We start from the raw sequence: 27,219 nt of genomic DNA, 5'->3' as shown, positions 1-27,219 counted from the left end.
GTTAAATTTAAAAAACTAAATATGTATTTTTGCCTTGATATTTTATTAAATAAATCTATTTATTGTGAAGGAAATATGACATATTTAGCTCAAATGAAAAAGAATGAAATATGTGATTATTTTTACGATGACTAAAATAAATCAAGAAAATAGTTCGAGAATTAATCGGCGTTATGAACTTAATTTCGTTCATCGTATTATTTAATTCTTTACACATTATTACGATTCGTTATGATATTGTCATTACTTATATTTTTTAATCTAGTGGCTAAATCTAATTCATCCTTTTCTAGTAGTGTAATATGTCCGGTTGTATAGTTATCAGAATTCAAACGAGGTTACACAACTATAATAAAATGAGTTAGATAGATTTTATTGACAGAAAATGAAATTTTGTCCGTAAATTATTGGTCGGAAATCTACGACACTACATTGATTTCTTTTACTCTTCCATGATGGCTTCATCTTGACATCAGTCTTCATTCTTTAATTTTAGTAACGACTTGTTTCTTGGTGTTTAAGATCCTCATTCATTTTATATGTTTGTTGTTTGTTTTTGTATTATGTTCCAAACAAATAATAGACAATAATATACTATGTTTTTATATATAACCCGTGCATCACACATATGTCTAATGTTTGCATCAATTTGAATATTAAGTTATATATTTAAATTAAAAAAATAAAATGTTAATTATTTTTTTTTTAAATTTAAAATAATTACTTTATGTATATATATTAAATAAGACTTTTGAGGAGAAAACAAATTAAAATAAAATTATCTTTACCAGCTACTAATTAAAAATTGAATACATGGATAAGGTTTGAATTTAAAAAAAATATTTTATCAAATTTAAATGAAATAAATAAATGAAATAATATTGAAAAAGTTATGTTAAAATAAAATTTGAAATTTTTTAGAAATGGTAAAAAAGATTTGTTCAATGTGAATGTTTTGCTTTAATAAAAAATGTTATATGAATAAAAAATATAAAATAGAGTTTGAAGAAAAAAAAATCTCTTTGATAAATAATATATGTTTTATAATTAAAAACTGGATGCAGCGAAATATTTGTTTTGATTAAACAAATATCTTTTATAAATACATAATGAATTAAGTTTGTTAAGAAAGTATAAAAAGATACGGTTTTATAAAAAATCAATAAAAGTATAAAATTGATAATCATTATAAGTGTTTTTATATGTGAGATATTTATTTATTTATTTATTAATGTACAAATTAGAAACAAACATTTTTATATTAAATTTGTCAATAATTTAAACTATTCTTCCAAAATTATTCTCAATTATTATGTAAGAGAAGGAATTAGTCTTTTAACTCTTATATTCAATTAAAGTAATTTTTGTGAAAGTATAATGCATATGTACAACAATTAGAAAAAAAAAGATATATATGTCAATAAAAATAATTATATATAATTTAAGTGAAGAAATCAAATTGTTCAATACACGTTACAAGATAATAATATAAATTTTAAAAATAAAAAAGCGTGTTTGATTATATCAACAAATAAATTTTAACAATAATATTATTTATATTAATATATAAGTGGATTTTTAGTTTCCTTTGTAATGAATAACAAGAGAAAAAAAAACCACAAAATAAATACGAGTATAAATCCTCGGAGTGTTTGAGGCTGTGATTTGAATCACTTTTGTGATAAAAGTTGAATAACAAACTTTAAAAAATTCGATTAATTATAAACAGTTCAATTTGAATTAATTTTGAGATATTTTTAAATTACAGTTGTAAAATTATGTATTACTATTTTTGATAAATAAAGTATATTAATATTATAAAAATTATGGTAAAAAAATAAATTTCATACATAATATAATCTATTATATCTATATATAGATTTTTAAACCAAAGAACATATAATATAAGTAATATCAACGTGTCCATGGATAGTTTGAAAGTGTGAAACCTTATAAAAAGAAATAAAATTGATGATCTTAAAAACCCTAATATTTGGATATTGATACTGTTTGTCTAACTAATCTGCTCCCTATCTCCCTCTCCTCGCCCAACTCGCTCTCTTCGTTCAGCTCGCTCTCGCCGCAATGTTTTGGGTTTCTCTCTCCCTTTCTCCTTATTGCGTGTTTTATTCTTTTCTCAATGGGATAATGCCTTTCTTTTACGTCTTTACTTTGCAAAAAATTTAATGTGTGTTTATTTGCAGGATGGGCGTTGTGCTCAGATGTATGAGAAAATCTTAAAGAGGAAAAACCCTTGGTTACGAACAAATATCTAGAAAGAAGAAGGGGAACTGAACCCAGAAAATTACAGTAAGATTTTCCTTTTCCTTTTCCTTCTTTATTTTTATTTTTCATTCTTTTAAAACTATTCTCAAATAGCTAATACATATTTGAAATTCATTATCACACAATCGATTCCTTGGAGCAGCGCCCGAAATAGCATGAAGTTCAAGGCGAAATGTGGTAATGCCTTTTTGGATATAAATACAAAGAGAGCTGTTCTCATGTTCTCAAGACTTCTTCTTCTGTTGTCGCTCTTATATCTTATACTGGTTGGTATTTCGTTTCTCCAATTTATTTCATTTTTTTCAATTCATTCGAGACATATTTTATGTTTTACAATTTCTTGATAAGAAAAATGACTTCCTCTTAAGTGCAAAGTATACTTAAAAATGGTTTATTCTCTTGCTTGTATAGTGGGGTTTTGTAGCTTCATTCATATTTATTACTTAGGGTATCAGAGTTTGATTGTCTCCTACTATTGCTGCTTCTAATTAAAAAAAAAAAAGAGGGATTACACGATGCACATGCCACTCTCTCTCATACGCACATTTTTAACTTTACACACACATGCATTTTTTGTGGACGCAGTTCAAACATATAAGCTTACCTTTTTATAGTACTTGTAGGCACGCAAATAAGTCTGAATACAATTTGCTTGTCACCGTGATCTTGGTAATTGAACAAAAGAAATGTAGACACATTAGAATAATCATTGCTTTATTTGAATACAGGAGAGCAAGAGTTAACTCAAGGTTCTGGCGTGATCATTGAAAATGATGAGAATAATGGCCATATTGTTTTGACATCCGCCAATCTCATTCGGTGTCCTACCACAAAAGATGTGATGGAAGATTATCTGGCTGACGGTCTTAAGGTTAGTGTTTGTATTTGCGGCATTCAATTTATTTGGGTCTTAAACCTAACTAGGACTAGCCATTATGTCTTATTATTCTGAATATTGCATTCTTGTTAGATTTTGTGTACGCATCAATGGTCTATGTTATGTGTTTCCATTTATCAAAATGGTACATTATTTGGTAGGCCTAAAAGTGCTTTCGACATCATTAGACAAGGGAGTCTTGAGGTTGTTAGATGCTAAACATTGGTATTTATAGTCAAATTAAAATGATATCAATTTATTATGTATAACTTATTTATTGGATTTTCTTATGCCTTTAACATGCAATTAATGATATTTTTATTCTAAAAAACAAATCATCTTAACTTTATCATTACTGTACAATGGAAATGATAATTGAGTTTAATTCTTCTTCATATATTATCATATACCTGTGTGATGTTTGAAACGAGTGCGAGTTTTTCCGATTAGTCGGATGCGGGGGTGGAGGAGGCAAAAACCGTCCCCGGCCCGTTGCCATGCCTATATAACACTATCATAATTTGTCAAAAAAAAAATGACACCATAATTAAATTTTATTTTATAATAATACATTTAAAGGTAAATCACCATTTTAGATTTTAAAAATGTATGATGATGTTACTTTGATCTTTGATTCAAGTAAAATTCAAATTAATAATCGAATCATAGATTTTTTTGTAGATTGGTCTAACTTATCCTCATCCTTCATTTTGCCTTCTATGTTTTTTTGCTTAAATATAATTTTGGTCATTTAATTTTTAACTAATATTTGTTTTGATATTTTATCATTTACCTAATTTTTGTTTTGGTCTTTTATCTTTATTTTGATTTATTTTTATCATTTATCTTTTTAAGTGATTCATTTTGATCATTTACCTAAGAGGGAATAAGAGAGTGAAGATGCTTCTCAAAAGAGGTAAACTATATTGACTCTAATTTAAGTAAATAATCCGATTCCAAATATGACACAATTCAATACTCTGGCGTTGTGTTCAACCTAAAAAAAATGATACTCAATATAGGTCTCGTGACGATTAAGAGGAAGAAAGCTAGACATTGAAGACATTGATATGCAAGACGTCCAACAAATACACACATCTGGTCTATGTCCCAAGTTGGTTTCCCTGAAACTATACCAGACTTCAACACAAAATCTTCGTCAAACCATAATGTCATTGTTATGATTTGATTTTCACAAAGGAGGTGCACAAGTCAACAATGATAAGTTGGTTTTTCAATTCCCATGACTTGCTTGTAGCATAGGTTGGAACATGAATCTCATTGACTACATTGATCAGCCTTACGACCCATGTAAAAGACTTTACCTTCTCACTTAATTTCAGAAATTCAGACTCCGACATAGAATCCTATAATTATTTTAAAATATTAGTGCTATAATAACATTAAACTATCATTACATTGTTAACCATTAAAAACTTAGAATAAAATAACTTCGACTTAAAAATGGACAAATGAGTTTGACTAGTTCGCATATAGCTATTTCAATACTCATTTTATTAACTAGTTGCATTATGATCACAATGCAAATCGATTGAGAGAAATAGAAAGACTATGAATATAGTTACATTACCCTTGACATCATATATTTGAGACGAGAAAACTGAATTGCAGTTTGAGTGAGTGCGATTTTTTATTTTCGAAATAGGAGCGCAACTTTTTGAATGATTAACATAAAAGGGATGCTCATTTCTCCGAATAGGAGAGGAGGGCATTGATTACTTACACCAACCTATAAACCCAGATTTTGTTTGCACAAATGTGGTTACTTCTCACATCTCGCACATATCTTTTGTTTATATGAGCTCAATTAATGACTTTTAGTTTTTAGTATTATCAATGATTTGTAAAAGTTAATGAGTTTATGTTATAAATTCAACCTATAAACTTTGAATTGATAAATATATAGTTGAAACTAGAAATTATTAAAAATGAAAATGATACAGAAATTGTCGAGTTTGAGATTATTGCTCCGAAACTCATTAATTCTTGTGTTTTATCTTTAATAATTTCTATTTTGAATTATGTATTTATCAATTCAAAGTTTAAAGGTTGAATTTATAACATAAACTTATTGACTATTATAAACCATAGATAATACGTAAAAACTAATAGACACCAATTGAGCTATGGACTAAAACATGTGCGCAAGAGTTTAAAAGAAACCACGTTTGTGCAAAAATATAAGGTTTATATGCTGATGTAGGTCATTCGTGTCCCTATTCCGAAAATCGCACCAACTCAAACTACAGTTCAATTTTCTTGTTGCAAATATACGATTTCAATGGTAATCTAACCATATTCATAGCCTTTCTATTTCTCGCATTCGATTTGCATTGTGATGGTAATGGAACTAGATAAAGACATAATTTTCACAGAGCTATCTACAAACTAGTCAAACTATATTTTTCTGTCGAAGTTATTTTATTCTAACTTTGTTTTCTAGTTTAACGTTATTATTGCACTAATATTTTAAAATAACTATCGTAGTATTCTGAAACCTAAGTGAGAAGGTGAAATCTTTTACATGGGTTGTAAGGCTGATTAATGTAGTAGATGAATATGTTTAAATCTATGTTACAACGTTTTCTGCAAATTATGAGAATAGAAAGAATGATATATCGTTGATGACTTGTGCACCTCCTTTATGTAAATCAAACTATATTAACATTATGGTTTCGAAGGAAAGATGATGGAGATTTTGTACTAATATAGTTTATATGAAATCAACTTGAGATATAGATCTGTCAGATGTATGTATTAGTTGGACGTTCTGCATAAAAATGTCTAGCTTTTATTCCTCTTAGTTATCACATTCCTTTTAGTTATCACGATATATGTATTGAGTATCATTTTTCTAGCTAATCATAAGTCATATTTGGAGTCGAATTATACTCTTGAGTTAGAGTCAACAAAGTTTACCTCATTTGAGCAAAATCTTTACCCTTCTATTCTCTCTTGGAGTACTGATTTTAATATCACATGCAAATATCTATCTGTATAATATTATTTCAATAAAAACATTCATTTAACTCAATAATAGATTTCCACTTCAAACCATTATTTTTGCATTTTTGAAATATATGTAAATTCTTTGAAACAAATGATATTTATAAGATTTTTTTCACTCACGTTTATTTAGATTGCACACTTAACTTTACAACTGATCCAAAAATTTAATTCATCAGTGTTTAAGTGGTAGAAAACTAGAAATTTTATGAACTTCAAATAAGTTAGGAAAAAGTTTTTTTGTGATTTTAATGGTGGTATAAATTAAAATTTAGAGTCATTTAAAGTTTGAAACAATATGAGTTGTTGTTCTTGATTATTTAAGGTGCTTTAAATTAGATTTGGAATTTTTTTGAAAGACTTTGATGAGTAAAATGAATTTTAGCCGAGTGGTATATGTATATAGAAAGAGAGTTCAAAATTTGTTTAAAGGTTGATTTTAAGTTTATTTTGTTATTGAGGTGTTAAAGGTTTTATCTTTGAGATTTTTGTGAAAACAAGGTTTCCACCTTTATAAATTAAACTAAAAAAATTTAGTCATTGATATTAAATTTTCAATTTATGTATCTGAAGCAGTTGTTACTTTTTTTTTTGTCAATGTGAATTGTTTGAGTATAAGTAAGTCAGTTATATCAAACTATTTTAGATAATGCAACAACGGTTATAATTGTCATTTTTGAAAAATAATTTTACAATTAAATATTTTACTTTAATTTAAATCAAAGTACGATCATGAGTATTTATCCACAAATTTTTAGTTTTAAAAAAAAAAATTACACTCTTACCGTTAAAAATCGGGGTGTTACAATTATAGTTGGTTCGGTTTTCAACGAAAATGAATTCGAATCAATCAAATTCTCATGATGTGGTTCGGTTTTCAACGAAAATGAATTCGAATCAATCAAATTCTCATGATGTGGTTCGGTTCAACTATAGTATGTTATTGTGTAGTTGACTACTTGCATGTGTCAATGTTAAAGTTGAGATATTTTTTAGTAAGAACTTCCTAATTGTAATAAATAATAACAATTGGCTTTTGACGAAAATTAAACTTCATAATTTTCGTTTCAGTCGTTTAATCAGTGCAATTTTTCTACAGTGGCAGTTCTCTAACCGTATAAGCTTTGAATCATGAAGTTTTTGTTATAGCACCGTATGTAACATATAGATGCTTATTTTGACATTTATGTCTGTTCAAAATTCTGAAACAATAAAACTCAACTGATTTTTTCTTAAAAAAAATCTTATACTTTGGCATGAAGAATTTGATATGCAACCTGTTTGTAGAAGTTGTAAACATATTCATTATAGAAGTTTTAAACTTGATTATTGTGTACCTGCAGTGCCATGAGTAATTTTCTCCTTATGTCTTTGCTTTTTGTTACCCTTTGCTCTATTTCAGTTTGGTTTGACCTTCTTGGAGAAGGCTCAGAGACACTCAGTCACACCATTCAATTGTGTAACTGCAGTGCCATGAGACACTCAGTCTTACTTGAAAAGAAAGTAAACTTACAAGTCAATTGTTGACCAACTTTTAACATGTGGTGTCATGCAATTTTGTTTCTCTAATGTTGAAATTTTCATGATGATTAAGTTTCAATCTTCATAATGTTCACTTATATTTGAATGATGTTACATATTTGGGCATTTTTGCTGACATTCTAAATAAAGAATTTATTCTCATCTCATGAATTGCCCAAGGTATATCCAATAATTCGTGATCTAATGAATAACTCTTCACAACAGGGTACTCCGGCGACCTTCTCTAGGAGTTGTGGCTACAAACTTTTATGCAGCTGATATATCTCTCAAAGAGAAGATTATTCAAAAGTTTCTTAATATCTGCAACGGGCTATTTGTTGAGAAGGTATGCTACCTACATAATTCTCACGTGTCTCTTATTCTTATTTGACTTGCATCTACTAGTTATATTTATTTCTGATTTCAAATTGTTTATAATTATACTTTGTCTAAATTATATGCAAGTCTTTTTTATCTTTAATAATTTATATTTTTAATTATTGTGTCATTTTAACTTTTGCATACCTTAGATAATAGAAAAGATCAAAACATTTGTCCAAATTAGAAAGAAGAAACAAAGATTCAGATTCTGCAAACACACAAGGGTTTATTGGTATAGGCCAAGACTCCAAGCCCAATCTACTTGTAAACCCAAAACTCTAAAATCATTTTCTCAAGTCCAAAACTGCGTCATTTCTTTGTCTCTCATTCGAAATTGCACCCAGTCACTGCAACTCACGCACTCTCTCAACTACAATTCAGTTTTCTCGCCACAAATCTACAATTTCAATGGTAATGTAACCATGTACACAACCTTTTTTATTTCTCGTAATGCAACTAGTTAATGATATGAATTTTGAAAGAGTTAATTAGTTAAACTCATTTTTCTATTTTTCTGTCAAAGTATTAAACTATGTTATTCTAACGTGTTTTCAATGCTTAACAACTTAATGATAGTTTAATTTTATTATTGCACTGATATTTTAAAACAACCGTAGGCTTTGTCTGATTATGAATTTCTCAAACTAAGTGAGAAAGGTGAAACCTTTGACATGATCGTAAGGCCGACGAATTCAGGAAATTGGACTATTCGATATGCTACAGCTTTTACCCTGCAATTCGACATATCGACTTGCGCCCATATTTTGCCTAAATAAAAAAGATAACATCACGGTTTTTGTGTTGAACAGTGATATAATTTATATGAAGCTGATATAATTTATATGAAGCAAATTTGAGACATAACTTTGTTGTCAGATATGTCAAACATCGTATCTACACCGAGTTTGCAGAGGATAGATCGATTTCTCCGTGTCAGACACTGTTATAGGTCATTCTATTGGTATGGCATTCGTGTCAGACACTGTTATAGGTCATCCTGTTGGTATGGTATTCGTTTGACGTGTGATGCATACCAACGTTTAGACAACTTTGTTCTTTTTAGTCGTCCTTTTAGTTTGAACATAAACCCGATCATTATGAATCATATTTGGAAGAAGACTTGTAATATGCAAGGCCAAATAGTAGGTCCGATTATTGGAGAATTTCACTGGGGAAAATTGCTATACACTTAACATTGTTGAAAACAATTTATAAAAAGAAACAACCTTTAGGAGAAGGCTTTGATTCTTTTATACATTCTTTCAGCCAAATGTATAGCAATTTGGCTTGTCAAATGCTCAACAATCAACAATCGTACCTACGATTTGGTCTTCCATATTAGAAGCCTTATTCCAAATATGATCCATAATGCGATGATCTGGTGTTGTGTTCAAACTAACACACACTGTCTGACACGGAGACATATGTCTTGGTGTGGTGTTCAAACTAACACCTATAACAGTGTCAGACACGGATACCATACCATGTCTACAGAATGACCTATAACAATGTCTATCCTTTGCAAATTCAAATTCGGTGTACAACGGTGTTTGACATATATGACAACACCAATATAGCTATGTCCCAAATTGACTTCATATAAATTATATCAGCTTCGTATAAATTATTTCACTGTTCAACCCAAAAACCATGATTTAGGCAAAATATGGGGCAAGTCACCAATAATACCTCATTCTCCTTTATTCCCACAACATATTTGTCGACTTGCGGGGAAAAGCTGTAGCATATCATTAACTACTTTGACAAAAAAGTAGAAAAATGAGTTTGACTAATTCGCTCTTTTAAAATTCATATCATTAACTAGTTGTATTATCATTGAGAGAAATAAAAAGGCTGAGAAAAATAAAATTGTAGATTTGTGGCGAGAAAATTGGATTGCAGGTTGACAGAGTGCGTGAGTTGCAGTGGCTGAGTGCGATTTTCAATTTCGAATGAGAGACAAAGAAATGACGCAGCTTTCAGGGAGGGGTTTGAGAAGATGATTTTAGGGTTTTGGGTTTATAAGTGGATTGGACTTGGAGTCTTGGCCTATAGCAATAAACACTTGTTTGTAGAATCTTGTTTCTTCTAACCTGGACAAATGTTTTGATCTTCTATATTATCTATGTTATACAAAAGTTAAAAACACACGATAATTAAAAAAAAAAAAAACACCAGAATTGTATGTAATTTAGACGAACTATAATTTTAGACAATTTGGAATCAGAAATAAATATAACTAGATGCAAGTAAAATAAGAATCAGAGACAATATATTATAAGTAAATTTTGTAGTTTAGTACAAATTTGTAGTCTCAAATAAATTTTCAACTATATTAATTATTTAAAAAAACTTTTTAACTCCGTATTTCTTTAAGACCCGTGAACTATTTGGTTAATCATAATTATTACTAATGCGTGTTATTTATTTATTTTATTTAAAATTAAAGAATTTTCAAAATAAAATCTACATAATTTTTAAATAATTTACAAACAAATCAGAATAAAACAGTCATAATCCTAACCATATATAGTATAAAATAATAAAATGAAATAATTAGCTTTCGATATATTTATTTATTTATAGTCGTGTGTATCTTACATCATTGTTTGTGTATCTTACATCATTGTTTAATTTTAGTTCATAAAATCAAAATATTGTAATAAAAATAGTAACAATAAGAAGAAGATAGTCGATATAAAATTATCCTAATAATTAACAAAAATATCAATAAGTTTAACGATTAAATCATTCATAAGCCTTCAGGATTTAATTTTACGTTTCCAAAAACAAATATATGAATAATTTTAATTAATATATATTTATTTACTAAGACCATAGATATTGCATATTGCTAACCCATTGAGAATTTTTCTTAAAAGTCATGATATGAGAATAGAAGAGAACGATGTAGTGTTGATGACTTGTGCTCATACGCTTGGGTATGGAAGACAAATTTGTTGGTTGTCAGAAGTGTCAGACACGACATACATATGCTGAATTTGCTAAAGAAGATTTCTCAATGTCAAGCACTAATATATATGTTTGCAAAAGTTGGGTTACACGTCGTGTTTGATACCTCCAACAATTAACAAATCTATGTCCCAAATGTTAATATTACTGCTTCGTTCTCTTTTGGCTTTTGAAGAACTACTCAAAGATGGTTTTTACTCTGAGGTTAGTTAATTTCTTTTAAAAAAATCTCTTTTTTGTTGAAAATTTGATACATTATTTACAAAAATGCTAATTAATCTCGGATAACACTTCAATCCTTTATGTTTTTATTTTTATCTTTTATTTTTTGATTTGATCATTTATTTAATTTTAAGTAAACAATTTGATCTTTTATGTTTTAAAATTTTAACAATGTTATACTTTTTTTACAAAAATTTATCAAAATTTTCAAACAAAACTCATAAAGTTTTCAAAATTTTATATGTTCGAACTTTTTAAATCTTCAGATTTCTTGGAAGAAAATCTGTGCATTTTTTATTGTTATGTGGCTCTTTTTGACATCCTTTGCAGCTTTATTAAAAGTTGCTTTTCTTGTAGTGTGGTCATGGTGGCGCGTTGATAAATCTTTCAAGAGAAGTAATTGGCATTATATTTTATTATGAAAATGGTTTTGCTACTCCATTTTTGCCTATAAACATAGCTTACAAGTGCTGCGAGCATTACAAAAGATATGATGTATTTATCAATCTAATTTTATTGTTTATATTTAATTATAGTGCATTATGTAGTTGTTCACTGGTGTGTCGAATTGGTAACAAGACTAGGGTGCCTTTGGTTATTGTGTAGTTGACTACTTGCATGTGTCAATGTTAAAGTTGAGATATTTTTTAGTAAGAACTTCATAATTGTAATAAATAATTACAGTTGGCTTTTGACGAAGATTAAACTTCATAATTCTCGTTTCAGTCCTTTAATCAGTGCAATTTTTCTACAGTGGCAGTTCTCTAACCGTATAAGCTTTGAATCATGAAGTTTTTGTTATAGCACCTTATGTAACATATAGATGCTTATTTTGACATTTATGTCTGTTCCAAATTCTGAAACAATAAAACTCAACTGACTTTTTCTTGAAAAAAATCTTATACTTTGGCATGAAGAATTTGCTATGCAACCTGTTTGTAGAAGTTGTAAACATATTCATTATAGAAGTTTTAAACTTGATTATTGTGTACCTGTAGTGCCATGAGTAATTTTCTCCCTATGTCTTTGCTTTTTGTGTTACCATTTGCTCTGTTTCAGTTTGGTTTGACCTTCTTGGAGAAGGCTCAGAGACACTCAGTCGCACCATTCAATTGTGTAACTGCAGTGCCATGAGACACTCAGTCTTACTTGAAAAGAAAGTAAACTTACAAGTCAATTGTTGACCAACTTTTAACATGTGGTGTCATGCAACTTTGTTTCTCTAATGTTGAAATTTTCATGATGATTAAGTTTCAATCTTCATAATGTTCACTTATATTTGAATGCTGTTACATATTTGGGCATTTTTGCTGACATTCTAAATAAACAATTTATTCTCATCTCATGAATTGCCCAAGGTATATCCAATAATTCGTGATCTAATGAATAACTCTTCACAACAGGGTACTCCGGCGACCTTCTCTAGGAGTTGTGGCTACAAACTTTTATGCAACTGATATATCTCTCAAAGAGAAGATTATTCAAAAGTTTCTTAATATCTGCAACGGGCTATTTGTTGAGAAGGTATGCTACCTACATAATTCTCACGTGTCTCTTATTCTTATTTGACTTGCATCTACAATTAGCACCAACGAGAAAGTAAAGTAAAGGTATAAAAGGAACAGAGTAAAACACACAACAACGAGAAAGTGAGAGAGAAACCTAAAACATTGCGGCGAGAGGGACGAGATGGGGCTGGGAGTGGGCAAAAGTAGAGTGAGAGCTGGGCGAAAGAAGAGAGGGAAGTTGGACAAAACTACAACAAATAGTACCAATTTCCACATACTAGGGTTTCTAATAATATATCCTTAATTTTCTTTCTTTTTATGCAAGGTTTAAGACTTTCACTTATGCACAATCGATATTAAACTATTGATATTTCTTATATTATTGGGGTTTAGGGTATATGGATGGGATCATTTTCATACGCTCGGACCACATACAAATCCAATATATCTCCAACTTTCTTATCCCACACCATCTCCACAAACTAAAACGGGAAACGGAGAAAAAAGTAGTTAACAAAATCATACACTTATATTCAAACGCATTCGTACAAAATTTACTTACTTGCATCTAGTTATATTTATTTTTGATTCCAAATTGTCTATAATTATAGTTTGTCTAAATTACATGCAAGTCTTTTTTATCTTTAATAATTTATATTTTTAATTATCGTGTCATTTTAACTTTTGCATACCATAGATAATAACATTTGTCCAAATTAGAAGAAACAAAGATTCAGATTCTGCAAATCACACAAGGGTTTATTGGTATAGTAGGCCAAGACTGCAAGTCCAATCTACTTGTAAACCCAAAACTCTAAAATCATTTTCTCAAGTCCAAAACTGCGTCATTTCTTTGTCTCTCATTCGAAATCGCACTCAGTCACTGCAACTCACGCACTTTCTCAACTGCAATCCAGTTTTCTCACCACAAATCTACAATTTCAATGGTAATGTAACCATGTACACAACCTTTTTTATTTCTCGTAATGCAACTAGTTAATGATATGAATTTTGAAAGAGTTAATTAGTCAAACTCATTTTTCTATTTTTCTGTCAAAGTATTAAAATATTTTATTCTAACGTGTTTTCAATGCTTAGCAGCTTAATGATAGTTTAATTTTATTATTGCACTGATATTTTAAAACAACCGTAGGCTTTGTCTGATTATGAATTTCTCAAACTAAGTGAGAAAGGTTTGGAGAAACCTTTGACATGATCGTAAGGCCGACGAATTCAGGAAATTGGACTATTCGATATGCTACAGCTTTTGCCCTACAATTCGACATATCGACTTGCTCCCATATTTTGCCTAAATAAAAAAGATAACATCACGGTTTTTGTGTTGAACAGTGATATAATTTATATGAAGCTGATATAATTTATATGAAGCCAATTTGGGACATAACTTTGTTGTCAGATATGTCAAACATCGTATCTACACCGAGTTTGCAGAGGATAGATCGATTTCTCCGTGTCAGACATTGTTATAGGTCATTCTATTGGTATGGTATTCGTCTCAGACACTGTTATAGGTCATCCTGTTGGTATGGTATTCGTTGGACGTGTGATGCATACCAACGTTTGGACAACTTTGTTCTTTTTAGTCGGCCTTTTAGTTTGAACATAAACTCGATCATTATGAGTATATTTGGAAGAAGGCTTGTAATATGCAAGGCCAAATAGTAGGTCCGATTATTGGAGAATTTCACTGGGGCAAATTGCTATACACTTAACATTGTTGAAAAGAATTTATAAAAAGAAACAACCTTTAGGAAAAGGCTTTGATTCTTTTATACATTCTTTCAGCCAAATGTATAGCAATTTGGCTTGTCAAATGCTCAACAATCATACCTACTATTTGGTCTTGCATATTAGAAGCCTTATTCCAAATATGACTCATAATGCGATGATCTGGTGTTGTGTTCAAACTAACACACAATGTCTGACACGGAGACATACCATGTCTTGGTGTTGTGTTCAAACTAACACCTATAACAGTGTCAGACACGGATACCATACCATGTCTACATAATGACCTATAACAATGTCTATCCTCTGTAAATTCAAATTCAGTGTAAAACGGTGTTTGACATATCTGACAACACCAGTAGAGCTATGTCCCAAATTGACTTCATATAAATTATATCAGTTTCGTATAAATTATTTCACCGTTCAACCCAAAAACCATGATTTAGGAAAAATATGGGCAAGTCACCAGTAATACCTCATTCTCCTTTATTCCCACAACATATTTGTCGACTTGCGGGGAAAAGCTGTTGCATATCATTAACTACTTTCACAAAAAAAGTAGAAAAATGAGTTTGACTAATTCGCTTTTTCAAAATTCATATCATTAACTAGTTGTATTATCATTGAGAGAAATAAAAAGGCTGAGAGAAATAAAATTGTAGATTTGTTGCGAGAAAATTGGATTGCAGGTTGAAAGAGTGCGTGAGTTGTGGTGGCTGAGTGCGATTTTCGATTTCGAATGAGAGACAAAGAAATGGCGCAGCTTTCAAATGGGAGGGGTTTGAGAAGATGATGTTAGGGTTTTGAGTTTATAAGTGGATTGGACTTGGAGTCTTGCCTATAGCAATAATAAACACTTTTTTGTAGAATCTTGTTTCTTCTAACCTGGACAAATGTTTTGATCTTCTATATTATCTATGGTATACAAAAGTTAAAAAGACACGATAACTAAAATTAAAAAGACACCAGAATTGTATGTAATTTAGACAAACTATAATTTTAGACAATTTGGAATCAGAAATAAATATAACTAGATGCAAGTAAGTAAATTTTGTACGAATGCGTTTGAATATAAGTGTATGATTTTGTTAACTACTTTTTTCTCCGTTTCCCGTTTTAGTTTGTGGAGATGGTGTGGGATAAGAAAGTTGGAGATATATTGGATTTGGATGTGGTCCGAGCGTATGAAAATGATCCCATCCCTATACCCTAATAATATAAGAAATATCAATAGTTTAATATCGATTGTGCATAAGTGGAAGTGTTAAACCTTGCATAAAAAGAAAGAAAATTAAGGATATATTATTAGAAACCCTAGTATGTGGAAATTGGTACTATTTGTTGTAGTTTCGTCCAACTTCCCTCTCTTCTTTCGCCCAGCTCTCACTCTACTTTTGCCCACTCCCAGCCCCATCTCGTCCCTCTCGCCGCAATGTTTTGGGTTTCTCTCTCACTTTCTCGTTGTTGCGTGTTTTACTCTATTCCTTTTATACCTTTACTTTACTTTCTCGTTGGTGCTAATTGTAGATGCAAGTCAAATAAGAGACACGTAAGAATTAGGTAGGTAGCATACCTTCTCAACAAATAGCCCGTTGCAGATATTAAGAAACTTTTGAATAATCTTCTCTTTGAGAGATATATCAGCTGCATAAAAGTTTGTAGCCACAACTCCTAGAGCAGGTCGCCGGAGTACCTCGTTGTGAAAAGTTATTCATTAGATCACGAATTATTGGATATACCTTGGGCAATTCATGAGATGAGAATAAATTGTTTATTTAGAATGTCAGCAAAAATGCCCAAATATGTAACAACATTCAAATATAAGTGAACATTATGAAGATTGAAACTTAATCATCATGAAAATTTCAACATTAGAGAAACAAAATTGCATGACACCACATGTTAAAAGTTGGTCAACAATTGACTTGTAAGTTTACTTTCTTTTCAAGTAAGACTGAGTGTCTCATGGCACTGCAGTTACACAATTGAATGGTGCGACTGAGTGTCTCTGAGCCTTCTCCAAGAAGGTCAAACCAAACTGAAACAGAGCAAAGGGTAACAAAAAGCAAAGACATAGGGAGAAAATTACTCATGGCACTGCAGGTACACAATAATCAAGTTTAAAACTTCTATAATGAATATGTTTACAACTTCTACAAACAGGTTGCATAACAAATTCTTCATGCCAAAGTATAAGATTTTTTTCAAGAAAAAGTCAGTTGAGTTTTATTGTTTCAGAATTTGGAACAGACATAAATGTCAAAATAAGCATCTATATGTTACATACGGTGCTATAACAAAAACTTCATGATTCAAAGCTTATACGGTTAGAGAACTGCCACTGTAGAAAAATTGCACTGATTAAAGGACTGAAACGAGAATTATGAAGTTTAATCTTCGTCAAAAGCCAACTGTAATTATTTATTACAATTATGAAGTTCTTACTAAAAAATATCCCAACTTTAACATTGACACATGCAAGTAGTCAACTACACAATAACCAAAGGCACCCTAATCGTACTATATAGGAGGAAGTCTTGTTACCAATTCGACACACCAGTGAACAACTACATAATGCACTATAATTAATTATAAACAATAAAATTAGATTGAAAGTTATTATCACATAATCGATTCCTTGGAGCAGCGCCTGAACTTATGCATTACATAACACACTTATCTAGTAAACGACCAAAGTTCGAGGTAAAAGATGATAATGCCTTCTCGAATACAAATACAAAGAAAACTGTTCTTAAGATTTCTTCTTCTGTTGTTGCTCTTATATCTTATATTGGTTGGTATTCGTTTCTCCAATTCATTTCACTTTTTTGTGTTTTGTCATTTCATTCGGGACATATTTGATGTTTTACAACTATTTCATGATAAGAAAAATGACTTCCTCTTAAGTTCAAAGTATACTTTAAAATGGTTTATTATCTGGCTTGTATAGTGGGGTTTTTTTGCTTCATTCAGATTTATTGCATAGCGTATCAGAGTTTGACTGTCTCTTACTATTATTGCTTCTAATTAAAAAAAATTGTAGATTAATTCTGGAAAAATTATGTTCTTAAGAAATTAACATTACACGATACACATACCTCTCTCTCATAAAGTGATATGTGCATCAATCATTTTTTATTAAAATATCTATTATGGACTATTTAATTTTTATAAGCATTAAAATCAAAATGACTCAAATTTGTAGGGAACAAAAGGATATATAAGAATATGCATAATTGTTTATATGGTCCTTTAAATTAATCTCGGATAACACTTCAATCCTTTATCTTTTTTTTCTTTCCGATTTGATCATTTATTTAATTTTAAGTAAACAATTTGATCTTTTATGTTTTAAAATGTTAACAATGTTATTCTTTTTTTACAAAAATTCATCAAAATTTTCAAACAAAACTCATAAAATTTTCAAAATTTGAATTCTTTATATTTTTGAATTTTTGTAATAAAATTAAATAAATGACCAAATCAGAAGATAAAAAAAAAGATAAAAGACTAAAATGTTATCTAAAATTAATTTAAGGGATCGCATGAGCAATTATGGCTTAAAAATATATACACATACATATGTCAGAAGAAATCAAATTACATCTAAAGAGTTATCTTAAGACTAATTCAATAATATTTTACCGAATAAATATTTTTTAAATATTCTTTTACTATAATTAAATTTAATAATAAAGAAAACTAAAATTTTCTTCTACCATCATTAAATTTTGTTGTATATTTATTCTTTCGATATTGTATCATTGCTTTGATATCCTCTTGTAATAACAATTGAGTACTATATTTATTTCATTTAATTGCGTATGAACATTTTAATATGTACTTTTTAATATATAATATACATTTGTTGTAATTTATTTATAAAGCTCAAAATTCAATTTAGTAGTTAAATACTATTTTATTTGTCCATAGAAAAAAATGATAAATAAATTCACATACACAATACTTACTAATTAAATTTTTCAGCAGCAACTTCATCGACCACCATATTGAATGAGATCATTTTCACATGCTTGGACAATGTACAATTCCAATACATCTCCAACCTTGTTATGCCATCCCACACCATCTCCACAAACTGAAACGAGCACGGGAGAAAAAAGTAGTTAACAAAATCATACGCTTATATTCAAGTGCAATCATACAAAAACAAATAGAGAAACAATGTTGTTAACCAACCAACTCGTGATTTTAGACATATGAACAATATAATCTCCACCAGTTGATCAATATTTAGAAACAGCGATTGCAATTGGATTACAACAGAAGAACGATACAAACAAAGAGGGCCAGTGAGGAGGAGTTCGGTATACTTGTGAACACCTATATCTGATTACAAGAGAGGCTCTTTTACAAGAGTCCTCTTGATGACTCAGTTTTATATGAGCAGAGTTCAATCCCATGGGAGAAAAAAAGTAGTTTACAAAATCATACAAAAAGTTTTAGTTCAACTTTCAAGAATAATAAAGACAACCAGAACAAAAAAAAATCCATTTTCAAAATTCGTAGACCAAAGCAATAAAGTCAAAATTCGTAGAACAAAGCAATAGTGTGCCTTTATTACATTCTCAAAAAATATCCAAATCCATTTACTCAAGAGAATATATTTCCAAAAAAATGTGAACTGGTTTTCCATAAGAAAATATAAGAAAAAGAAAAATAATCTCATGAGAATGACATTGGTAAACATATAATAATAAATTATATTGATAAATGGAATATACCTCGAAGAAATTGTGAACTGTTTTTCCATTACAGTGAACTATTACATCATTCAAACGCTACCCAGCAGAATCAGCAGAAGAACCATGGATTACCTACTCACAAATGGATCATAATAAGACGTGCAATTGAGACAAATAATCAAATAAATGAAATCGACCTGGGTATCATACAAACATAAAAACAAATGCTTTTTCAAGCAGCTAAAAGAGGAATGATACAAACTGCGCAACAAGAGCGTTTTTCCCCTTCAATCACACAAAAATACTAAACCAATTTAACAACCATTTTCCAACACGCAAAAGGAAATAAGAACTAAAGAAATGATGCAATAACACAACGAAATGACATATATGAGAACTCCTGACAAAAAAGCTTATGTATTATTAACAAGCAGCAGCAATAATTTAATCACCCACAATTGACAATTTGTTTCTAAATTGCCCCATTGTTTGCTCAACTTTTATAAACAAACTAATTAGAAGCATTATCAATGCATATTAAAGACTAAATCAAAAGTCCAACTCTTTAGATCAAACACCCCAGCAATAGGATTTCATGATAACACATGCATTAAAAGCAAGTTGCTTGAAAATTAGGTAGGTATTATACCTTCCCAACAAAAACCCCATTGCAAATATTCAGAATCTTTTGAATAATCTTCTCTATGAGAAATATATCAACTGCGTAAAAGTTTGTAGCCTCAACTCCCAAATAAGGTCGTCGTAGTACCCTGCTGTGAAAAATATCACGAATTATTGGTTATACTTTAGGCAATTTATGAGATGAGAATATGTCGTTTATTAAGAACGCCAGCAAAACTAATATCACATAAAACAGGATGAAATGAAATGCTTGAAACATAGTGGTGGACAAGATGTAATCCTAACTATTCAAAGTAAAATTAAAGGGGTAGATGTCATTTACAATCACATAGTATCTTCAAAAGTTAACTTAATAAAAAACAACTATCAAATGTCAAATAAGAAAAAACCATCACATGTCAAATAAGAAACAATCATCACAAGTCAAATACATACATACATAGATTAGAAACGATAAACAAAGGCCAAAGTTAGGATTGTTTCAAAATAATATACTTCTATTTAAGATAAACTCCTATTATTTAGATGAACTATTCCTTTTTGAATTTCCTCACATCCTATAAAAATTTATAGTGATGTAATTAGCATTTTTGTGAACATTTTTTACAAAAAAATTAAAATAATTTAACTAACCTTAAAGTCAAAACAAGATTTTAGAGGTTGTTTCGTTTTCTTATTAAATTTAGACGAATTTTGATCGGTTGATATTACAAATTCTTTCTATAGATTCTTTTAACGATATTAAATGTATAGCAATTTTGCCACCTTCAAATTCTCCAACAATCATAGGTATGTTTATTTTAAACTATCAGTATTATATTAACATTAAACTTTAAATAGGTTACTAAGCATTGAAAAATAGAAACATGAACTAGTTGCATTAACTCATTTCATTAACTCAAATAGAAAAATAGGGTTTAGGGTTTAGTTCATTAACTCATTTCATTAACTCATTAACTCAAATAGAAAAATAGGGTTTAGGGTTTAGTTCATTAACTCATTTCATTAACCAGTTGCATTAACATCATGAGACAAATCTAGAGAAATAGGAAGACTATGAAGACTATGAATATGTTTACATTACCATTTAAATCGTAGATTAGCCACAGAAATCTGAATTACAGGTTGAGTGAGTGCGAGATTTTCAGAATAAGGGCGTAGCTTTTTGGATGAGAGACAGAAAAGATGCTGCAAGCTTTTAGAATAAGAGAGGAGGACAATGTTGATAACGCAAGCTTTCAGAATAAGAGAGGAGGACAAGGTTGAGAAGACGATTTTAGGGTTTTGGGTGGATTGTAAAATGTTTTGCATAGATGACCTACACCAACATATAAGACAGAAAAAGAATACAAATTTAGAAAGTAAAGATTGAGTTGAAGATTGAAAAAGGTTACCAAGAAAGCGCGGAAAGCAGTCTAAAATCCTTAGGTTGAGCTCTAACGACTGTTGCTATTGTGGCGGTAAAAGCTTCTGCTTCGGTTGGAGATTCAGAGCATTCAGAAACTGCTTTATGGTGGTTTCCTTTAAAACCTTACCATGAACCATTCTCTCCTTATGAACTTCTCCATAACATCCACTTCTTACTCTTACCTCCTACCTTCCCCTTCAAACATAAACCAAACAAACTCAACAAAAAAAAACAAATTTTATTATGCAATGTGAGAGGCACCCATGAGTGTATAGAGAGACTGTGGCGATAACTCTTCTGATTGTGTGATGGAACTGAATGAAGTGTGATAATAAAGTGAGAGAAGTTTGTGTTAGAGAGAGAGATAAGAAGAAAAAGAAGGGTTAATGGGCTTGTGGTTGTGTAGTTGGCATTTGGACATTTGAAATTCAAAATAACATGAAACGGACAAAAGGAAGAAAAAGTTTGTAACGGTCTGTTTCATGAGGCGGGGTCCACGATGTGGAGTAGTAATAATTAATTAAAAAGTAAAGCGTTTGGGGAGCAGAGGCAGTACCTGGAAAAAGCTGATAGGTACTATTAAACTGTGAAGGAAAAATAAAAGAAAGAATCTTTGTTGTGTCTCACAAACACACAGTAGTGGAATGGAATTAAGATACGCCAAAACAACTATTTAATTATTTGAACTAATCAATACAATCAATAAATATTTGTCAAAACAATTATTTTAATTAATAGATATTTACTAAGACCAACAATACAATGAATAAATATATGCCAAAACAATTATTTAATTATTTGAATTAATTCAAAGAAAGCCATGGCCGATCATTCATCAACACATTAAATAATTAAATAAATAAATAATTATAATATTTTTATATTAAAATTGAATCATATTAAAAAAAAATATAAACACATTATAATATTAGTGTATTTAAACTTTAATATCTCAAATCAATTATGCAACTGTTTACTAAGGTAATCCCCAGATTGCCAATAATTCAAATATATGGTAATCGATACAATTGGTTATATTCTAAAATAATCTTTTAAATATTTTATTTTTTTTCGAATGTAGCAAACTTTATTTCATTTTCAATTGGACAATATATGTAATACAAGGTGGATTATAACAAAATATATGTAAAGTTATGAGCTAGCATAAAATTTTGAGCGCATAGCATATTCTATTAGGCGAGAGTTATACCTCATTCTCATCCTTTATTTAATTATAGAATTTATAACACCAATGATTTCTCTTCAAATTTATCTTTTATATATGTCATTTTTATAGCACTCATGAACACATTCTTTTTTTTAATATTTTTTTTTCCTTTTTCTATGCATTTTTTTTGTAGTCGACTCTCTAACAACTTTTGTTGGTAGGGATTTATTGGTTTAAAGAGTTAGAAGATAAGTATGAAGGAATAATTTATTAAGATTCTTTAATTAAATGTTTATTATTATTTTTAAGTTTAAATATAATTTTGGTTTTTATAAATATATATATTTTTTATATTGATTTTATTATTTTTTTATTTATTTACATCCCTATAATATCAAAAAAAAAAATATTTTTTGTGCTAACGTTACGTTAATTGACAAAAATAAATAGTTTTTGGTTTTCGTAAATATAATAATTTTTTATTTTAATTCCTAAAAATATTTTATAAATTTTATTTCTGTAATATTCAAAAAAATTATTTTTTATCCTTAATGTGATGAAATGAAATATAGTGGGTGGGCAATATGTAATTGTAACTATTTAAAATAAAATTAAAAGGGTATTCGTAGTATCTCCAAAATATAGATCACGTAATAAACAAAGAAACAAAAGTTATGATGAATCCACATGTTACGTGTAAAGCAATTTGGCCACTATCAAGTTCTCCAACAATCATACAGATGATTTGTCCCTTATGTCTAGACATATCTACTTACACGTGAAAGTCAGTCGTCCACTGTACAATAGAAATAGAAGGATGAATATTCTTCTCAAATATAAACTTTGTCGATTTGAATTTAAGAAAATAAAGCGGATTCCAAATATGACCCAAAATTCGATAATTTGTGTTCAAGTTAGAAGAATAATATTTTCTGCACACGACTAAAAGAAATAAAGCTGTTTAACCATTGATATGCAGCGTATCAAAAAAATACATACCATACCGTATCCAATAAATGGCTACATGATATTTGACAGAAAATATATCCATATTTTTTTCAAATTCAACAAAATTATCTTCGTGTCGGGTCGAATGAGATTGACATATGTCAAAATAATATGACCATTATCCCATTGTTTTCAATGATCACGTTGGAACATTGAATCAACTCTTGCTTCTCTGTATTTAAATAAGACAATCATTATACGTGCATCAGCATCATGTAATGTTAATAATTTGTTAAGAATATAATTTTTCCAAAATTAATCTTTCATTTTTTTTAATTAGATGCATAACAATAAGAGACAATCAAACTCTAATACCCTAAGTAATAAATATAAATGAAACTACAAAACCCCACTATACATGCCAAAGAATAAACCATTTTGAAGTATACTTTGCACTTAAGAGGAAGTCATTTTTCTTACCATGAAATGTAAAACATCAAATATGTCATGAATGAAATAACAAAACACAAAAAGTGAAATAAATTGGAGAAAGGAAACTTCAATAGATTCAAAATGTCAGAAATCATAAAAATGAAAACAAATTCAAAAACCCTAAAAGACCCATTATACAATAAACCGTAACATTTTTGTTCTTGCTCATAGTGATGAGCACTTTCCAACACAGAAAAAATGACATGCTTAATAAATTTAGTACTTTAACATAGATGAAAAAAATGAAATTATTTAATCAAACTCAGATCGTAAGAGAAATGAAAAATCTAACAAAAAACTTAGTGTGCTTTGAATAAGTACAAACACGTGTTAAAAACCCTAACTAAGATCGTTAAAAAAAAAAAAAAAATCAGATCATGTTGCGTATACCTATGTGTGTTTGCGAATCATCTTTTTTCCATTTATAGTTGATGAGAAGAAAAAGAAAAAAAGAAGGAGGGTACCAATGTCGACGAAACCGATGGCTAGGTTTTGGTTTAGTTAGAAACATAAATGATGGAGGTGTGTTGAGGCTTTGCGGAGGAACCGTTGGTGTTGGTTTCGAAACAGAAACGCTGGAGTTGGTCGTGGTGGCTTCGAAGCAGAATCGATGGAGATGATGGTGGTTTATTGTTGAATGTTGAGTAAGCCTTGTGAGTGAGAGTGACAACGAACACCAACGAAGTAAGGATGAAATAGTGGGTTTACTGAGTTTGGCCCTTTTTATTGGGGAAAGCCTCTTAGTTGTTTGGACAAGTATTTTAAAATATAATATTTGGGCATTTTTTATTGGGAAAAGCCTAAGTTTTTTTTGAGTACATGGATAAAGTAGAGGGTACAGGTTAAAATTTTCTATTAATTTGAGTCCGGCAGGTTTGGGCATCTACGGTCCAAAAATTATTAATCAACCCGCTTTTATAAACCACATAGACCTATTTTCTTTGATCCAAGAACCCACTCTTGCCCACCCGTTACATAAATTGGACCACAGACTATTCGGTTTATTTTTGACTGCAGGTTATTGTCCAACCCTAATGTATGGTTTCACACTTTCATTTATGTGTACATATATATAAAAGATTATATTGTGTATTAAATTTATATTTTTACAGTAATTTTTATGATATTAATATATTTTATTTATAAAAAATAATAAATACATATTTGTACGATTGTAATTTGAATATATTTTAAAATTGATTTAAATTTATTGTTTTTAATTAGATCATTTTTAAAAATTTGTTATATATTAATATAATAATAAAATTATTATTAGAATTTATTTATTGTTATAATCAACTACAATTTTTTTTAAACTTTTGTTATTATTTTGTAACTTGAATTGAACAATTAGATTTCTTCACCTAAATTATACATAAATTTTTTTTAGTAACATTCTTATACCTTAATAATTTTTTTTAAATATTGTATTTTGTACATACTCCATACTAGTACCATAAGTGTGCATATGCATGATAGTTTTTCACAAAAATTACTTTTAATTGGATATAAGAAGTAAAAGACTAGTTAATTTTCATACATAATAATTGAGAATAATTGTCGAAAAAGAGTTTAAATTATTGACAACTTTAACATGATTGTTTCTAACTTGTACATAAATCAGCTTTACAGCCATATACAAGGCTTCACTTTCTCACTTAGTTTCAGAAATTTTAAAATATTAGTGCAGTAATAACGTAATAACGTTAAATTATCATTAAGTTGTTGAGCATTCAAAACTTAAGTTAGAATAAAATAGTTAATTACTTCAACAAAAAAATAGAAAAATGAGTTTGACTAGTTTGCATATAGCTCTTTCAAAATTCATATCTAGTTGCGTTACCATCACAAGCAAATGGTTTGAGAGAAATAGAAAGACTATGAATATGGTTACATTACCATTTCGTATATTTGTGACAAAAAAATTGAACTGCAGCTTGAGTGAGTGTGATTTTTGATTTTCAGAACAAGGGCGCAACTTTTCGAATGAGAAAAAGAGAAAAAAGGGAGCGACTTTCGAAATAGGTTGAGAAGATGATTTTAAGGTTTTGGATTTTGGATTGGGCTTGGACTTACATGGCCTACACCAACATATAAATCCTTATATTTTCGCACATATGTGGTTTCTTCTAAACTATTGTCTTGATGTTTTGTTGCCTTTTCTTCTAACCATTCAAATAATTTTTATTTTAGGCCTACCCAACAATATAAATCTTAATATTTCGCACAATATGTGGTTCTTCTAAACCTTTGTCTTGATGTTTTTGTTGCCTTTTCTTCTAACCATTCAAATAATTTTTATTTTTTTTTCGATTGTAGAAAACTTATTTCATTTCCATACAAGATGGACTATAACAAAATATATGTAAACTTGGGAGTTAGCATAAAGTCTTGAATGCAGAGCATATTCTATGAGGGGATAATTATACCTCATTCCTATCCTTCATTGAGGTGAATTCTAGTCTAGAACAGATCTCAGACAGGAGAACATAAAACAGAAGGAAAAGCAATTCTCTGACATATGTTTATTACCTGCATGGCTTCAATTAGCCTTAAAAGTGGCCTTGTGGATTCTACAACTTGTGTAATCAGTTCTTCACACCGTCTTTCACTTGCTTATGGCAAACAAGTAAAATTAGAAAACTACCAACATCACAAACAAGCAAAAGCATCATTCTCCAAAAGTCAAATAATTGAAAGACATGCAGAGAGCATGTGAGCAGACCTGGTAATGTTTTTTAACATCCTTGATGTCTCTGTGAAACATGTCTTCTTTGAATACAGCCTGAATAGAGATGAAGGGAACAAGTGAATTATAAGCAATATCCTGAGAAAGTAAATTAGTAAAAAGAAAGACAGAGAGACATCAAAGATAACAAAAACCTGTTCTTCTTTTCTACTTAGAGTTTGTCTCAACTCTTCAAGTGTCTGGACTAGCATAGATTCACGTTCCTCGACTTCTCTCTCTAGCTCAGTTATTGCTTCATTATTTGCTTGAGCCCCTGCTAATGCTTCAGCCTCCTTAGCAGCAGCCAAAACATTAGTGTAATACTTTTTATGTGTTGCAAGTTCATTTTGATGTTTTTCTATTATCCCTCTTAATACTTTCTACCTTATTCTCCTCTACCTGGATTGCATGACATTAACCAAAGAACAACTTAAATTATAAATACCTATAAATATTAGGATTGTCAACACTTGCTGCTTTAAAAAGGAATTTGATACTTTCTAATGAAATAGATAGTGGCGTATCTTCTTGGGAGCGGGGGCCACGTCATCGCCTATATTTTTAATATATATATATATATATA

At 29.6% G+C, this 27,219-nt stretch overlaps 2 long non-coding RNA genes across 10 annotated transcripts; one reads left to right on the top strand and one right to left on the bottom strand.

The window, feature by feature from the left end:
- The first annotated feature begins 1,934 nt into the window (after nt 1-1,934).
- LOC101505953 (uncharacterized) lies at nt 1,935-19,029 on the top strand. Of its 5 annotated transcripts, none has more exons than XR_012161564.1 (7): nt 1,935-2,094; nt 2,205-2,310; nt 2,429-2,552; nt 3,015-3,157; nt 7,937-8,057; nt 11,618-12,811; nt 18,535-19,029. It is a non-coding gene; the product is annotated as an uncharacterized lncRNA (long non-coding RNA). The 5 variants fall into 5 exon arrangements; XR_012161563.1 differs by lacking the exon at nt 18,535-19,029 and adding an exon at nt 10,975-11,269 and having other exon boundaries at nt 11,645-16,866; XR_003474542.2 differs by lacking the exon at nt 18,535-19,029 and having other exon boundaries at nt 12,691-16,866.
- On the bottom strand, nt 3,479-21,725 carry LOC101505737 (uncharacterized). Of its 5 annotated transcripts, none has more exons than XR_003474548.2 (5): nt 20,977-21,725; nt 19,900-20,020; nt 19,290-19,382; nt 18,516-18,643; nt 3,479-3,664 (listed from the first exon to the last, which is right to left on the bottom strand). It is a non-coding gene; the product is annotated as an uncharacterized lncRNA (long non-coding RNA). The 5 variants fall into 5 exon arrangements; XR_003474547.2 differs by lacking the exon at nt 3,479-3,664 and adding an exon at nt 3,929-4,530; XR_001144589.3 differs by lacking the exon at nt 3,479-3,664 and adding an exon at nt 12,534-12,666.
- Nucleotides 21,726-27,219: the final 5,494 nt, after the last annotated feature.

The sequence above is a fragment of the Cicer arietinum genome, chromosome 8 (genome assembly GCF_000331145.2).
Source record: "Cicer arietinum cultivar CDC Frontier isolate Library 1 chromosome 8, Cicar.CDCFrontier_v2.0, whole genome shotgun sequence".
In the NCBI taxonomy this organism is placed as follows: Eukaryota; Viridiplantae; Streptophyta; class Magnoliopsida; order Fabales; family Fabaceae; genus Cicer; species Cicer arietinum.
The sequence above is the reverse complement of the archived record's forward strand: the minus strand, read 5'-3'. Positions and strand labels throughout refer to the sequence as shown.